The 18,178-nt window shown below is 36.1% G+C and overlaps 1 protein-coding gene and 2 pseudogenes across 35 annotated transcripts in view; 2 read left to right on the top strand and 1 right to left on the bottom strand.

Moving 5' to 3' along the window:
- Nucleotides 1-18,178, bottom strand: part of ABI2 (abl interactor 2) — a 123,290-nt gene that overhangs the window by 88,438 nt on the left and 16,674 nt on the right. The window lies entirely within an intron of this gene.
- LOC121480674 lies at nt 3,077-4,147 on the top strand (annotated as a pseudogene).
- LOC121480673 lies at nt 14,967-16,232 on the top strand (annotated as a pseudogene).

The following is an 18,178-nucleotide window of genomic DNA, read 5'->3' as shown; positions in this document are numbered from 1 at the left end:
GGCCTATTCATAGCTATCTATGCTTACTATCTCTGTCCCCTATTGTCTAGGTATTCAAATAATCCTCTCCACCCAAAATTTCACCTTCCTTCTTACCAGTCAAAATCTTTGTTATTCACGACCTTTCATGGCAATACAAATAATTTTTATGTTTTTTATTTATCTATGTATTTATTTGAGAGAGAGAGAGAGAGAGAGAGAGAGAACGCACACATAAGCACATGTATGTGCTCGGGGGTAGAGTGGGGAGAGAAAGGGCAGAGAGTGAATCTTAAGCAGGCTCCATGCCCAACATGGAGCCCAACATAACCCTGAGATCATGACCCCAGGAGAAATCAAGGGACAAATGTCCAACCAAATAAACCACTCAGATGCCCCAATACAAATCATTTTTAAAACATTTAAATATTATCTCCAAAGTATAATTCTATCCTTAGTCAAAGCATCCATCTAGGGAAAGTTGAATACGATTTTCAGCACACAGGTGTCAATTTTTTTTAAAACTTTCCATGTATTCTTTCTCACTGGATCCTCTAGTCCTTCTTCAAAACAAAAAGCCAAGAAAGAAGGAATCATGGGATCCAGAAAATAGGATCTACATCAAGAGGCAAAAAGGTAAACCCAAGATCAATGGCAAAGGAAATTTTAGAAACGAAAACTATGCAGAACTAAAACAATAACCACACAATCTAGACTGGAGAAAATGGCACAGGGTTCGAAGAAATAGGTCTCCTGAGAGTAGAAATGAAACTGATAATTGAGAGAGAATTCTTCATGGGTCTTCTGCATTTCTGTACAACATGTGAGCAAAAGCACTTTGTTCTGGACTATCTTTTCAAGGAAAATTATATAGAAAACAGCTTTAAAGGATAGACTGTTTCCCTATGGCACAAAGGGCAGGCATGCTTACTGACCAATATAAAAGATTCAGGCTCCCTCCCAATAGTGCAACCCACTGCATATGTAGATATCATCTGGCCCTTCATATCACACTGAGAACTGGGATTTGGGGATGCAAGAAAATGCTGATACTCTGGTTTATGTTATTCCTGTAAGTAATCAAGTCCTTTGTCTTTGACCCTACAGTCTCAAATCCTCTGCCACGCCCATAAAACTGGGACCATCTAACCTGAAAGTATGAGTTAAATTTCAGACTCTTCACAGTCTTGGCAACTGATAGATTACTGATGTTTTAATATGTTAAGATTTATAAGTCCAGGGGAAAGTTTAGAGATGAATTAGAGATAGATGTATACGTGATGAATAAGCCAAAAAATAAGACAATTATTAGTGCTAAAGAAAACATCTGCTTAAAAAGTATAATTATAGTCCACTGTGGGCTTCAGCTGTGAATATTTACATAGATATAATGGACAAACTGAATAAACCCAAAATTGCTAAAAGTCATGTTGATAGGATAAAAAATGTAAAAAAAACAAAGTCTCCATTTCTCATAGTAGAAATGTCCAACACACTAAAAATAACAACATGAGCATGGACATATAGAGATAAACATCAAAGGAAACAAACAGGAAACTGCCTCTGGACAGAGGAAAATCAAAGGCAAAGAGGTACTCTTGGTTTTTTTAATTCTTTATTGTACATCCAAAAGATCTGCAATGCTGGAAATAACCAAATTGTGCTATCAATACAGTAGTCAGTAGGTACTATGATTATGGAGCATTTAAAAGCTAGTAGAAAATTTTCATTTAAATTTAATTAACATAAAGTAACCATATGAAATCAATATGTAAAAATCAATTGTATTTTTATACAACAATAAACAATCCAAAAAGGAAATTAAAACAGCAACTTCATTTATAACACCACAAAAAAAAAATACTTAGAAACAAGTTTTAAAATAGAAGTGTAAGACACTGAAACCATAAAACATCATTAAAACAAATTAAAGATTACCTAATTAAATGGAAAGACATCCCATGTTCATGGACGAAAGGCTTAATATCATTAAGATGGCTACTCAAGTTTATCTACAAATTTTACCCAATCCCTATCAAAATCCCAGCAGCCTTTCCAGCAGAAATTAATAAATGATCCTAAAACTCCCATAAAAATCCAAGAGACAGCATAACCAAAATTATCTGTTTTTTTTTCTTTTTAAATATTTATTTACCTATTTTAGACAGAGAATGAGCATAGGGCTGAGGGGTAAAGGGAGAGAGAGAAAGTCCAGAAAGACTCCATGCTGAGCGTGGAGCCCAACCATGGGCTTGATCTCCCAATCCTGAGATCACAATCTGAGCCAAATTCAAGAGTCAGCCTTAAACTGACTGTGCCATCCAGGTGCCCCCAAAATTATCTTGAAAAAGAACAAAATTCTTTTCAAAGACACATACATCAGAATTTCAAAACTGCAAGAGTACAGTAATCAACACTCTGTAGTAAAGGCATGAGGAGAGACACAGATCAAGGTTATAGAACTCAGAGCCCAGAAATAAAACCAAACATCTATGGGTAATTAATTTTCAACAAGACAATTTAATGAGGAAAGTTTTTTTCAACAAATGATGCTGAGACAACTAGATCCACATGCAAGGGAATAAATGTCATAGACTACTACCTCACAACATACGTAAAAATTATCTCAAAAGGGATCAGAGACCTAATTGTCAAAGTTAAAACTGTAAAAAAAACTCCTAGGAGGAAATAAAGGAATAAATCTTTGTGACCGTGACTTAGGCTTTGGTTTCTTAAATATAACAACTAAAGCTCACAAAAAAGGAAAAACTAGATACGTTAGCTTTCATTAAAATTAAAAACTTGCATGTCAAAGAATACCCTCAAGAAAATGAAAGGAGGGCAGCCTGGGTGGCTCAGTGGTTTAGCACCCTCTTTGGCCCAGGGTGTGATCCTGGAGACCCAGGATCAAGTCCCACATCAGGCTTCCTGCATGGAGCCTGCTTCTCCCTCTGTGTCTCTGCCTCTCTCTCTCTGTGTCTCTCATGAATAAATAAATTAAATCTTAAGAAAAAAAAAAAAAGGAAAACTCACAGAATGAGAAACAATATTTGCAAATCATGTACTGAAAAGGGACTTGTATCCAAAATTTTTGAAAAAATTTTGCAATTAAAAAACTAAAAGACAGCATGAGCAGTAGCTGCTGCTCGGGAAACATGGTGGAACAAGAGCAAAGAAAAAAGATTCCTTTGGTTCCAGAAAATCTCCTGAAAAAGAGGAAGGCTTATCAGGCCCTTAAAGCAACTCAAGCAAAGCAGGCACTTTTGGATAAGAAGGAGCAGAAGAAAGGAAAAAAGCTCAAGTTTAAGTGACTGGAGTGATTCCTACATGATTCCTGGTGGCAGCAGCATGACGGTGCGCCTCAGAGGCCTGGAAGTGAAACCTCATGGCTTAGAAGCGCCAGATAAACATTCTTTGGCCTTCATTGTACACATCCAAAGGATTAATGAGGTGAGTTCACTGGTGCAGAGGACCACTGCAAGGCTGCGCCTGAAGAAGATCTTCAGTGGTGTCTTTTTCAGAGTAACCCCCCAGACCATGAAGACGCTGCGGATAGTGGAACCTTATGTGACCTGGGGATTTCCAAATCTGAAGTTTGTCCGGGAACTCATCCTGAAATGTGGACAAGCCAAGGTCAAGAATAAAACCTCCCTTTGACAGACAACACAGTGATTGAGGAGCATCTGGGGAAGTATGGTGTTATTTGCTTGGAAGACCTCATTCATGAAATTGCCTTTCCGGGGAAGAATTTCCAGGCCATCTCTGCGTTCTTTTGTCCTTTCCACCTCTCAATAGCCCGAAATGCTACCAAGAACAGTGTGGGCTTCCTCAAGGAGGTGGGCTTACCTGGCTATCGAGGTGAATGCATCAATCAGCTCATTCAGCAGCTGAATTAAACCCAGAATATCTGAAAGCACAGTGCATTGGTGGCATGTGTTTTGTCTTCTGGAATTGTTACCAATATCTTCAAAGAAGATTATTTTCTGCTATATCTTCAGAAACTAGAGGGAGGGTCAAGGAAAAGATGATGATGCTCCTGGCAGGCACTTCTGACCACAGCAGTTCCAAGGAAAAGTTCCAGTGTGTTTTCCACATTGCCTGCCACTGCCACCTCTCAAATCAGCAAAGGACTCATGCCATGGAAGGATCCTGCTGCGTCACATCTTCTGTCCTGAGGTTTAATGGTGAACGAATACCCAAATGTGAATGGAAGACGGCAGTGGACCAAGCTCAGGGACATACTTGAACCTGGGGGTTCTGGGGCCTTGTTTTGGACAGACCTTGAAATACAATTTCAAAGAAGAGCACACACACACACACACAAAAAAAAAAACCTAAAAGACAAATAATCCAATTTTTAATGTGCAAAAGGTTTGAACAAACATCTCTCCAAAGGAGATACACCAATGATCAATGAGCACATGTAAAGATAATCAACATCATTAGTTGTTAGGGAAATGAACACCAAAACTCAAAAAGTTACAAAAAACTACCACTTCATGCCCATTAAGATAGCTATACTCAAAAAGACAGTCAATAGCAGACGTCAGTGAGGATGTGGAGACACTGGAGCCTTCATACAATAGGATACAAACTACCTTGGGAACAGTCTGGAAGTTCCACAAATGGTTAAACATAGAGTTATATCATCTAGCAATTCCATTCTCATTTCAAGAGAAATAAAAACATATGCCCACAGGAAAACTTATATATGAATATGTATAATGTTATATGTTCTGTATGTGTGGTAGCATTATTCATAATAGCCAAAATGTGTAAACAACCCCAAAATTAATCAATAAATGGATAAATCAAATATAGTATATCCATTCAGTCATTAAAAAGGAATGAGGCACTGGTACATAACACAACATGAATGAACCTTGAAAACATCCTAAGTGGAAAAAAAAAACAAAAAGCTATGCTGCATGATTCCATTTATATGAGATGTTCAGAAAAAGCAAAAAACCACCAAAAGTGTATTAGGGGTTGCTCAGACCCGAATGAATAGCTACAGGAATAAGAAGTGACAGCTAAAGAGTACAAGGTTTCTTTTTGAGATAACAAAAATGTTGTAAAATTAACATTATGGCTGCACAGATCTGTAAAGATCGCTAAGAGTCCCTGAATTTTACATGTCACATGAGTTATTGCATGGTATATGAATTATATCTCTATAGAGCTGTTACTTAAAAAGAAAAGACAAAATGATGTACTGATATACTACAAAATGGTAAACCTTAAAAAATTATGTTAAATGGAAGAATCTAGACACAAAAGATAACATATTGTAAGATTCCATTTAAATGAAATACCTAGAATAAGTAAACCCATGGAGACAGAAAGATTTGAGGTTTCCAGGTGACACGGAGGATGGGGGGGATGGGAAAGTAACTAACAAAGGGTTTCATTTTGGAGTGATGAAAATGTTCTAAGAATCAGACAGTGGTAATGGTTGCACAATCTTGCGAATATCGTAAAACCCACCAAACTGTAGTTAAGTGGGTGAATTTTATGGTTTGTAAAGCAGATCACAATTCAAAAACATTAGATTAAAAAAAAAATCAGATAGCAAATAAATGACAAGTGACTACTTTATTGGACAGCAGAGCCACAGAGTTGCCTAAATTCACAGCAGCCTTCTTAGAGAAAGAAATGGACTTTGTTTTAAACCATGTGGGAAGTATGGGTTGGGACGGGAGGGGAAGCAAATTATGAATAGCAAAGAAGTGCTAAACTTTTTTTTTTTTTTTAAGATTTTGAGAGAGAGACAGAGCTACAAGAGCGTTAGCGAGACAAAGCATGAGCAGGAAGGAGAGGGAGAACTGGGCTCCCTGCTCAACAGGGGGCTCAATCATTTGGGGCTCAATCCCAGGACCCCCAGATCATGACCTGAGCAGAAGGCAGATGTTTAACCAAGTGAGCCACCCAGGTGCCCCATGAGAAGTGCTAACCGTCTGGAATGTAATTGCTTAAAACTCTTTTTTTTTTTTTTTTTAAGGGGGAGACAGAGAATCTCAAGCAGTCTAACAGCTGAGTGCAGAAGAGCCCAAGGCCAGGCTCAACCTCACACCCTGAGATCATGATCTAAAATAAAATCCAGTGAGGTGCTTAACTGACTGAGCCACTCAGGCATCCCTTACTCAAAACTTTTGAATATAAACTCAGATGAAAGTCCAAAAGTTGTGGTCCAGGAATAGATGACTTTAAAAGAATGTCCAAATTCTATGGACATAAGCCTCAAGATTTATAAAAAGAAGAAATGAACTACAACAGCATTTCCAAGATAGTATAGTATTTAGTATATAATAGTATTTAATAGTATTTATAGTATTTAATAGCTGTTGGGCATGCAAAAATAGTTTTGAGGATTAATACATTTTGTGAAATAGTACATTTAGGTAAGTCAAACGAGTTTACTACATGACACCCAAGAACACTTAAAATTATACTGTACCTTGCAGGTTCAGAAGGAGGCACATTTTGCAGTATCCACTTTACAACACAGCTATTTTTACACATTATGTAATGCTAGTTTGAGAAATACTAGACTATATGACTACAATGATTCTATCAATTTCAAAGCTGTATGATTCTTAAAAACTTCTGGCTTCAATTTTTGTTTTTTTATTTAACTTGGTTTGTCATAAAAGTAAATTAGTAATTCATTAAAAAATAGTTATCTAGTCCTAAAGTTACAGAGAAATAAACCATGTCAACTAGAATATGTAAAAAAGATCATATCATTTCCTGATTTTGATGGTTACTTTATGATTGAATTAAAACTGTTTTTAGGAAAAACACACTCAAATGTTTAGCAGTGATGGGACATCAGGTCAGCAACTTATTTCCAAGTGGTTCACAAAACAAAAAGTTCTTTAATCTCAGCTTTTAAAAAAAAATATTTTAAAGAGAGAGAGCACATGGTGGGGAAGGACCAAAAGAGAGACAATCTCAGCAGACTCCCTGCTGAGCAGAATCTGACCTGAGGCTTGATCTCACCACCCAGAGATCACAAGCTGAGCTGAAATCAAGAGTGGGACACTCAAACAACTGAGCCACCCAGGTGCCCCTAATTTTAACTTTTAAATTAAAACTAAAAGAAATTCCTTACTTTATTACTTGGATGGAATAATATTAAATTATTGTTGAGCTAAAAAAAAAATTTTGAGGACAAGTTTCCAGTAACTTGTTTCACCACCATTAAATTTTGACTCATAAATCTACAAACATACAACTTTTAATTATCCTGTCAACACATAACTTATAATTAAGCATGTAAAAAACTCTTCCATAGTCACTTCAGCCAATAAAAGGCATGTATCTAAATTATACATATTTTTTTTACCACTACTTCTTAAGCTAATTATCTCCTTCGGACCAATTAAAATAATGATTGAGTTTTAAAGGACTTTTCATGTTTAATGTGGAGACTATTACTCATCAGAAGTGAATAAACATAAAAGTACTGGGCTGAACCTTCATGACATTATTTTTACTTAGGATGGAATTACAAAGCCTTTTCTCTTTCAAATCATTTCTCCTTCATGTTAATATATAATTACCTGGTTAATACCAAATTCTAAGAATCTAGAAAACATCCAAGTTGCAGAATTCTTAAAACATTATAGAACGATAACTCCTATACATGAATGTTCCTGTCACAAGTATCGGGCCTTAAGCAAACTGCCAAACCAAAAATTCATTACCAACATATAATAACTAAAAGCAACTACAACACCCAGTTTGAAACCAAAGAGTGGTAATAGTTCAATGTTATATAATACTGTTTTGTTCAGAATAAACCTAAATATTTCAAAAGTAGAATTTCAATCGTTATGTAATTTCTATTCCCAGCTCTAACACAGGGACTACTGTCCTATGTTTATTCTCTCCAGAAAGGCTAGAACATGGTGGAAATCTCTAAATGTCTGTTGGATTAAACTGTCTTCATCTTTCCACTCATGCCACTTAGGAATGCTATGGATATGTACTGGATTCTATTTCCATTATGGGATTTCCACTCAACTCACCTTGATGGTTTGGCCACAAAATAAATTAATCTTTTTTTTTTACCTTTTACATGACTCATTACTTTCTGCGAGAGAGGCAAAGCCCCTGAACAAATAACAATAAAAGTACCTAACACATACCTTAAGGCAATCACTATGTCTTAATTATGTTAAAGAGCAAAACTCCATTTCATACTCAAGAGGAAAAAAAGTACTACCTAAGTAAAGGAAAGCTAAATAAAATTAAAACAAACTGAAGTTTAGTAAATAATAAATGACTGAATAAATTTAAAAATCTACTCCAGCACATGAAGTGGGGAAGCAAAACCAAGGGCTCCAAGTACAGGGTCAACAGGGTCAATTTTAAAAGCTAATACCTTAAGATTAAAAGATGAAAATGTGAAAGAATGACATTTCACAATACACCTCCTCCTTACTGCCAGCGGTTTACTATCTTATAACCTGCTCTCCCCAGAGTAAGGTAGCTCACTGTTTCCTACCTTACAGGTCACTGTCACTTCTCTCAAAGGCAAAATGTTAAATGAAAGAGATTTAAAAAAAAAAAAAAAAAGATGGGATAAGACAGCACAAATTTACACCACCTTAAGCTAAAAATGAGAGTGAAAAATACATATATAGCTTAACAAAAGACAGTAAAATAGAGCAATCAAAGATCTTAGGAACTATGAAAAGAAGAAATGTGCTGTATTTATGATTATACAGCTCCAGTAATGGATAAACCTAAAATACAGCAAGTTACTGTTTCTCCACTCCTCACTTTCCTTCTTATAGTTGATGTATTTATTCAGCCAGCAACATGGTATATCCCACACAATGGTGATAGACATGCTTACTAGTTCCTTATGTCCACAAGTAGAATTATTTCCCTCAAAGATACAACAAAGTATTTTCTGTTAGTACAAACTTGAAAAAAATGCCAAACACAAAAATAGCTTATGACAGACTTCTCTGGTTTGTGTATGTCTGCAACACTAAATTTCTCAAAGATTTAAGTAGTTGGGAAATAATTATTCTGAAATCTTGTTTAGGAAAGTCCACATTATAGAGAGTTACATTATAAACATTTTTCTCAGAAGCAACCTCATCTCATAAAAAAAAGAAAATATGTAGGGGCACCTGGCTGGCTTGGTAGAGCATGTGACTCTTGATCTTAAGATCATGAGTTCAAGCTCCACGTTAGGTATAGAGATTAAAAATGAAATTAAAACATAAATAAGTAAATATTTAATAATAAATTAATAACTAAAAAAATAAAATAATGCTTTAAAAAAGAAAATATTTACAAAAATTATATGCATCTTTAGTTTTTCATTACAATATATTTTCAATACTTAAAAGCAATTACTAGCCCAGCTGGAATTTTTTTGAATTATCATTAAAAATTAACTGCCCTTTCTATGAACAGTAACATTCATGTCAATCTTCATTTGCAATAGTGAGACAGTAACATTAAGCTACTAGATAAGATTCTTTCTAAACAAAGACCAAAGTTTTATCATTAAGGAACATCTGGAAAATAACCAGTCAACAGTAACACTTGGCATTTCAAGTCACAGGAAATTAGAAATACATCTAGATTTGTTTTTTTGTTTTTTGTTTTGTTTTGTTTTGTTTTAGAGAAGGAGAAGGGCAGATGGAGAGGAAAACAGAATCTTAAACAGGTTCCACCCCCCAGCACAGAGCCCAACATAGGGCTCGATCTCACAACCCTGACATCACAACCTGAGCTAAAATCAAGAGCTGGATGCTTAACTGAGCCACCTAATCACCCTGAAACACATCTAAATTCGGAATTAGTTCTATTTATACTTGGATTAACAAAAACTTGAAAATATTAAACTCAAATCTAACAAAATGAGGCCATCTGAGAACCTGTGTATTTTCCCCACAATTCTGAAATAATCTGTAACTTAATTACAAGCACTGAAACAATTATTTACAGATTGATTTCCCTTTTCATATTTATGCCTTTATACCCACAGGAAAAAAAGTCCATAACGAGGAAAAATACTAAAGCATAGATGATCATAAAGGTAAATAAAAATTAAAGATAGAAAGGGGACCTGGGTGGCTCAGTTAAGCAGCTGCCTTTGGCTCAGGTCATAATCTCAGGGTCCTGGGATTGAACCCCACACGGGGCACCCTGCTCAGTGAGAGCTTTCTTGTCCCTCTCCCTCTGCCTACTGCTCTCCCCTTCCACCCAGCCTGTGCTCTAATAGATAAAATCTTAAAAAAAAAAATCAAGATGGAAGGCCTAACAGGCTAGGTAAGTCATCAGAGGCCCTTCGACCATGATCCTCCACCTGTGCTTTATAAATGGAAAAAAACAAATGACACTACTATACTCTAATTCAAAGGGAAGAGAGATTAATTAGAGACTCAATAACCAGTAGCACATAAATAAGTCATAAGAACAGAATGTATACCTTGGTAATCATAGTTAATAATACTGTATTATACATTAAAGTTGCTAAGATAGATCTTAAAACTTCTCTCACAAAGAAAAAAACTCTTCATGTATGGTGATAAATGTTAACCAGACTTACTGTGGTAGTAGTTTTCCAACATATACAAATATCAAACCATTATGATGTACAGTTAAAGCTAATAATATTGACGCCAGTTATACCTCAATAGCAGAAATAATAAGCAGTAGCACAGAACAAACTTAAATACATCACAATCTCTCTCCATACCCAAAGACTACCAACAAATGTTTTAATGACAACCTACCAAGTATCAGTGTTTGCAAGAGCAAGAAAAAAAATTAAAAACACAATGACAATTCAATTAAACAGTGAGCATTATGCTAGGTCTTGGGGCGTGGGGTGGGTGGGTAATCACTCAAGATTCAGTTACAAGAAATAGTGCCACATTTTTCACAGAAATAGAAAAAACAATCCTAAAATTCATGTGAAATGAAAGACCCTAAAGAGGCAAAGTAAACCTAAGAAAGAAGAAAGCTGAAGGCATCATATTTCCTGACGTTTTTTTTTAAGATTCTATTTATTTATTCATGAGAGACACACAGAGAGAGGCAGAGACACAGGCAGAGGAAGAAGCAGGTTCCCCTGTAGGGAGCCTGATCCGGACTTGATCCCATGACTACAGGATCAGGACCTAAGCCAAAGGCAAACACAATCACTGAGCCACCCAGGTGCCCCCAATACTTCCTGAATTTAAAATGTATTATAAAGTTAGAGTAATAAAAACACTATTATACTGACATAAAAATAGATACATCAATGGAACAGAATCAAGAGCCAGAAAGAAATCTTCACATCTACAGTCAACCAATATTTTGACAAATAAGCCAAGAATACTCAACACGTAAAGAATAGTCTCTTCAGGGATCCCTGGGTGGCGCAGCGGTTTAGCGCCTGCCTTTGGCCCAGGGCGCGATCCTGGAGACCCGGGATCGAATCCCACGTCGGGCTCCCGGGGCATGGAGCCTGCTTTTCCCTCTCCCTGTGTCTCTGCCTCTCTCTCTCTCTGTGTGACTATCATAAATTAAAAAAATTAAAAAAAAATATTTAAAAAAAAATAAAAAAAAAGAATAGTCTCTTCAATAAATTGTGCTGGGAAAACTGGATAAACACAGATTTAGAAATGAAATTGGACTCCATCCTACACCATTCACAAAAATTAACTCAACATGGAGTAAAGGTGTAAAACATAAGACCTGAAACTATAAAACTCCTAAAAGAAAACACAGGGAGAAGCTCCTTGATGTGGATCCTCGCAACTGATTTTTGGATGTGACACTAAAAGCACAAGCAACAAAAGTAAAAAGGAACAAGTAAAACTACATTAAAATAAAGGCTTTTATACAGAAAAAAAATCAACAAAATGAAAAGGCGACAGAATGAAATATCTGCAAATCATATATCCAATAAGAGGTTAATATTCAAGCTATATAAGGAACTCCTGCAAATCAAGAGCAAAACCACAAACTGGACAAAAAATAGGTATAGAAATTGAATATATATTTTTCCAAAGAAAATACACAAATGGCCAAAAGGTACACAAAAAGATGCTCAACACATCACTAATCATCAAGGAAAGGCAAATCAAAACTACAATGACATATTACCTCACACCTGCTAGAATGGCTACCATAAAGAAAAAAAAACAAGTGTTGGCGAAGATGTGGAGAAAGGGAACCTTTGCACACTGTTGCTGAGAATGTAAATTAGTACACCCACTATGGGAAGGAGGATGGAGGTTCCTCAAAAAGTTAAAAATAGAACTACCAAATGAGGGCAGCCCGTGGGCTCAGCAGTTTAGCACTACCTTCAGCTCAGGGCGTAATCCTGGAGACCTGGGATCCAGCGCGTCAGGCTCCCTGCATGGAGCCTGCTTCTCCCTCTGCCTGAGTCTCTGCCTCTCTCTCTCTCTCTCCCTCTCTCTCTCTCTCTCTCTCTCTCTCTGTGTCTCTCATGAATAAATAATCTTAAAAAAAAAAAAAACTACCAAACAATCCAGCATTCCCACTTCTGTGTATATACACAAAGAAAATGAAACCACTATCTCAAAGAGGTATCTGCACTCACATGTTTACTGCAACATTATTCACAACAGCCAAGGAAATAACCTGTGTTCATCTAAAGATGAATAAAGAAAATGTCTCTCTCTCTCTCTCTCTCTCTCTCTCTGTCACTCACACACACACACACACACACACACACACACATACACACAGGAATACTATTCAGCCATGAGAAAGAAGGAATTCCTGCCATTTGCAACAACATGAGTGGACCTGGAGGGCATTATGCTTAGTGAAATAAGTTAGAGAGAGATGTATACTGTCTGATCTCACTTAAATGTGGAATTTAAAATAGTCAAACTCGTAAAAACAGAGAATAGAATGGTGGCTGCCAAATGCTGTAGAGTAAGGGAAGTGGGAAGGTACCAGTCAAATGGTACAAACTTCTAGTTCTAAAATGAATTAAGTTCTGAGAATCTAAAGTACACCATGGTGATTACAGTTAAAATATCATATACTTAAAAAAAAAAATCATATACTTGAAAGTTGCTAAAAGAGTAAATCTTAAATGTGCTCATTGCTGCCTCCGAGAAAACAGTATGTGACATGATAGAGGTATGATCCTATTGTGGCAATCATTTCACAACATATACATGTATCAAATCAAGTGTACACCTTAAACTTACACAATGTTATATATCAATTATATCTCAATAAAGCTGGGGGAACAGAGCCACACTCACTTTAAGTAATCTGTACAAGGCACTGTTTCCCAAACAGTAGAAAACAATATAAAACACTAGAGGAATAAGTTCTAGGATGCACCTCCAGCTATATACATAACAAAATCACCAAATTGCCCCACACAGAGCAGATATATCTAAAACAATTAGAGATGTGAGAATAAACAGAATGCAACCACTGGAAACTCTTAATCTGAGAAACACACCATCTTATTATGCTATGATCAGGAAATTAGCATATAATTACTGATGAACCTAGAACCCCATCATGCTTAGTGAATGTGAATCATCCAAAAAGTATATGTACCACATCTTAGCACTCAATACTCATGAACCTAGTAAATGGACAATGCAACAAAGCCACAGAAACACCTAATGTTCCCACACTATTCTGGCCATACAAACCACAGCTAGAACAGAAATGTAATCTCCCATTCATTTCCCCATTCAACTATCAAATAAATATATCATTTTATAACTACCAAAGCAATAACTGTCTCAGGCAAAAATCATAAGTGTATATGAAAAATAATGTGAGAAAATCATTTAAAAAGGGAAAAAAATACCTTTACATTAACAGAAATATGATAAATGCAGCTGAAACAAGTAGACAAATTTAACATCCCCAAAAATGGCACACACTCCTAATATATAATGCACTATGCTGAGAACCTATTATCACCACTTGCTGCCTAATATACAAAAATGCATAACTAAATGTTATCACAGGGAAACAATCAGAAAAACCCAAATTGAAGGACAACCTAAAGAAAAAAAAAAGCAAAATAAAACACTGGCACATACCTTTAGAAAATGTCCATGTGTTGAAAATATAGAAAAGTAAGGAATTGTTCTAGATTAAGAACATGACATGTCATGACATGACAAATAAATATAATAAAAAATACCAAACTGGATCCTAGATTGGAAGAAGAAAAGAATTCTGCTAAAATAGATATTACTGGTACAGTTGGCAGAAGTTGGAGTTCAGTCAACAGAGGCAAGAAGCTAGGAAGATGTGTAAATACAATTCATAAGTCAAAAGCAACATACTGTTGCACAGAGAAATCCAGACATGTGCAGAGGGTCTCCTTTTAGTATTCAGCAAAATACTGATTGATCAATACATGCATAAGAGAAAACTATCCAGGGGTGCAGAGAGAATCAACCAAGAGGACTATAATGAAGAGTGCCTGGTCCTCATACAAGTTAGGGAATAGTGTGTGGTCCTACCAGCCAAAATGGAAAAGCTCTCAATTCACGGGGCACTGGTTATACAAAGAGAAGTTGCCTTTTGAGTACTGGGGAATAATTAGCTCAGACTAAAAAACTCCACCGTTCACACCAAACAAATTATAAAAGGCACAAAAGGATCAAATAGTTTTCAAGCAACTTAACTGCATTCAAGAATAAAGCTTAAGAACAATTTATAGGATGATAAAGATCAAGTAAATTTATAATGACAAAAAGTAGTAATCAAAGATTACCAATGTAAAAAAAAAGGAGGAAAATATACTGATAATGAGGAGAAAAAGTAATTGAAGCCAATCTAGAATGGACACAAATGTTAACATTAGCAACAAGGACATTAAAATAATTATTATAGCCATATCTGTGCATTTAAAAAGGTAAGCAGAGACCTAGCCAATATAAAATGAACCAAACAACTCCCAGAAATGAAAACTATAATGTCTGAGACAAAATACATCCGATATAGACAGAAGAGGTTACAAGAACAAAAAAAGATTAATGAACTTGAAGACATAAGAACAGAATTTCTGGTTCTACAACTGAGGGCACTCGCAGCTCTCAGCACCCGGCCCAGCTTCTTTCAAAATGTCTACTATCCACGAAATTCTCTGCAAGCTCAGCTTGGAAGGTGATCAGTCCATGCCCCCAAGTGCATATGGGCTGGTCAAAGTATACACCAATTTTGATGCTGAGCGTTATGCTCTGAACAATGAAATGGCCATCAAGACCAAAGGTGTGGATGAGGTCACCACTGCCAACATTCTGACCAACTGCAGCAATGAACAGAGAAAGGCTACTGCCTTTTGCCTACCAGAGAAGGACCAAAAAGGAACCTGCATCAGCACTGAGGTCTGCCTTGTCAGGCCACCTAGAGACCATGATTTTGGGCCTACTGAAAACACCTGCTCAGTATGATGCTTCTGAGCTAAAAACCTCCATGAAGGAAACTAACATTAGGGGACTGATGACTCCCTCATTGAAATCATCTGCTCAAGGACCAACCAAGAACTTCAGGAAATAAAGAGTCTACAAGGAAATGTGCAAGACTGATCTGGAGAAGGACATCATTTCTGACACATCTGGTGACTTCCGCAAGCTGATGGTTGCCCTTGCAAAGGGCAGAAGAGCAGAGGATTGTCACTGATTATGAAATGTCATTGATTATGAACTGACTGACCAAGATGCCTGGGATCTCTATGATGCTGAAGTGAAGAGGAAAGGAACTGATGTGCCCAAGTAGATCAGCACCATGACTGAGACGAGTGTGGGTCACCTCCAGAAAGTATTTGAAAGATACAAGAGCTACAGCCCTAATGACATGCTGGAGAACATTAAGGAGGAGGCCGAAGGAGACCTCAAAAATGCTTCCTGAACCTGGTCCAGTGCATTCAGAACAATGCATTTTGCCAACCAAATGTATGACTCCATGAAGGGCTATCCATGTGGTCTATCCATATAATGAAATATTACCTGTCCATAGAAAGGAATGAAGTAGAGCCATATCTCATTCTATTGTGCTTCATAGATACTATTTTGGAGATTTTTTTTGTTTTTTTAGAAATTAAGGTTTTGTAGCAATCCTGCATCAAACATGTCAATAGGTGCCATTTTCCCAACAGCATCTGCTCACTTCATGTCTCTGTCACATTTTGGTAATTCTGACAATTTCAAATTTTATCATTTTTATTATATTTGTTATGGTAATCTGTGACCAATAATTATGACTCTCTGTAAACTCAGATGATGGTTAGAATTTTTTTTAGCAATGAACTATTTTTTTAAAGCGATCTCTAAGCCTAATGTGGGGCCCAAACTCACAACCTCAGGATTCAAAGTCACATGCTCTACCAACTGAGCCAGGCAGGCACCCTAGCAATAAAGCATTTTTAAACAAAAAGTACAATATTTTTTAGATGTAATGCTACTACACACTCAATAGACTACAGTGTAAAAATAATTTCATATGTACTGAGAAACCAAAAAATTCATTTGACTTGCATTCTTGCATTCTGACTTTTTGCATTCTTGCAGCGCTCTGGAACCAAACTCCAATGTCTCTAGGGCATGCCTGTGCTGAAACATGTTACAACATGGATTAATGCAGAAAATACTATTATATTAAGTGAAATAAGACACACAGAAAAGGACACATATTATGTTTCCATTTATATTAAATGCCCAAAATAGGCAAATAGAGACAGAAAGTAGATTTGTTTTTGTCAGGCTGTGCAGGGACAGGGAAATGTGGAGTGACTAATGAGTACAAGTTTTCTCTGGGATAATGCAAAGGCTCTGAAATTAGATTTGGTATTGGTCGCACAATTCTGTAAATATATTAAAAAACACAATTTTACACTTTAAAATGGTTAAAATGGTAAGTTCTGTGTTATGTCAATGTTGTTTAAAATAAAACAAAACCCCCCAAAAAATCAATTAAATAGGGTTTTTAACAAACTGATGACAACTGTTATATTTAGAAAGAGAGGAGACCGGGATCATTAGTAGCCAAAATGACTTGATCTAATTTACACATTTTGTATCAAGAGAGTCTATGTATAACATCAAATAGTATTAAAACAATCTGAATTAATCAAACTCTAATCTTTTTCTAAAAGTAATGTTAATAATACATGAGACCCAGTCTTTATTCACTTCAAGAAAAAGTTGAGATACAATGCCTTGTCATTATATAACACATCTACACTGCAAACCAAACTGCTAACATTAAGTTTATGTTATATGGAGGTTTTGCTATTTGCACATGAATAAAATTTGTAATTATGCGTGTTTCATATAAGCAAATGTGCAGAGGACAAAAACCTAGCAACTATAAATTTAACATCAATAAATTTTAATTTCTTCTCTCAAAAATAGTACTATATATTAAACTAGGTTACTCAAATTCTTTTTCTGAGCCCAGTCTGTTCTTCTAGAATAAAAGGTTTTAAGGGAGAAGAGAAGGGATCATTATTCAAATGTGATCTCCTGGCAGAAGACTTATACTACATATTGAAAAGGCCTGGCATCCTTTGTTACTTCCCTTATTCAATCTTGTTTTGTAGGTTCTGGAAGTCCCTAACAATGCATCTCCTTGCCTCTATTCAAAGTCTTCAATAGATAAATGGATAAAGCCAAATAGCAGTCAGCAAGAACAACAAAAGGAAAGTACTGCCACGTTATATTTAGTCCAAACCCCACTAATTCAGAATTCAGTAAACAGAGGCTCCTCATAGCAATCAAAATGGTAACAGAATTAGACAACTCCATGAGTTAACAAGGATTTCTAGCATGAATACTATTTCTTGAATGGAGAAAAAAATATTAAAATATTTTTAATGGTAGAAAATATAATTTCAATCATTTTATTCAACAAAGGACAGGGGACACAGGCAAAAAAAAATTGAACACAATTCCTATCTTTGCAAAATTTTAGTTTAGCAATCACAACTAAGTTTGAGTTTACTTAACTGATTTTCAAAAACAGGAGAGTCTTGGGGCACCTTGGTGGCAGTCAGTTGAGCACCTGACTCTAGGTTTCAGCTCAAGTTGTGATCTCAGGGTTGTGAGATCCACCCCTGCACTGGGCTCCACATTCAGCACACAGCTTGGGTTTCTTCCCACTCCCCCATCTCTCCTACTCATGATCTTTCTCTCTAAAATAAATCTTTTTAAAAAGTAAATAA

Source organism: Vulpes lagopus, chromosome 22, assembly GCF_018345385.1.
Source record: "Vulpes lagopus strain Blue_001 chromosome 22, ASM1834538v1, whole genome shotgun sequence".
Lineage (NCBI taxonomy): Eukaryota > Metazoa > Chordata > Mammalia > Carnivora > Canidae > Vulpes > Vulpes lagopus.
This window is presented reverse-complemented; position numbering and strand designations above follow the sequence as displayed.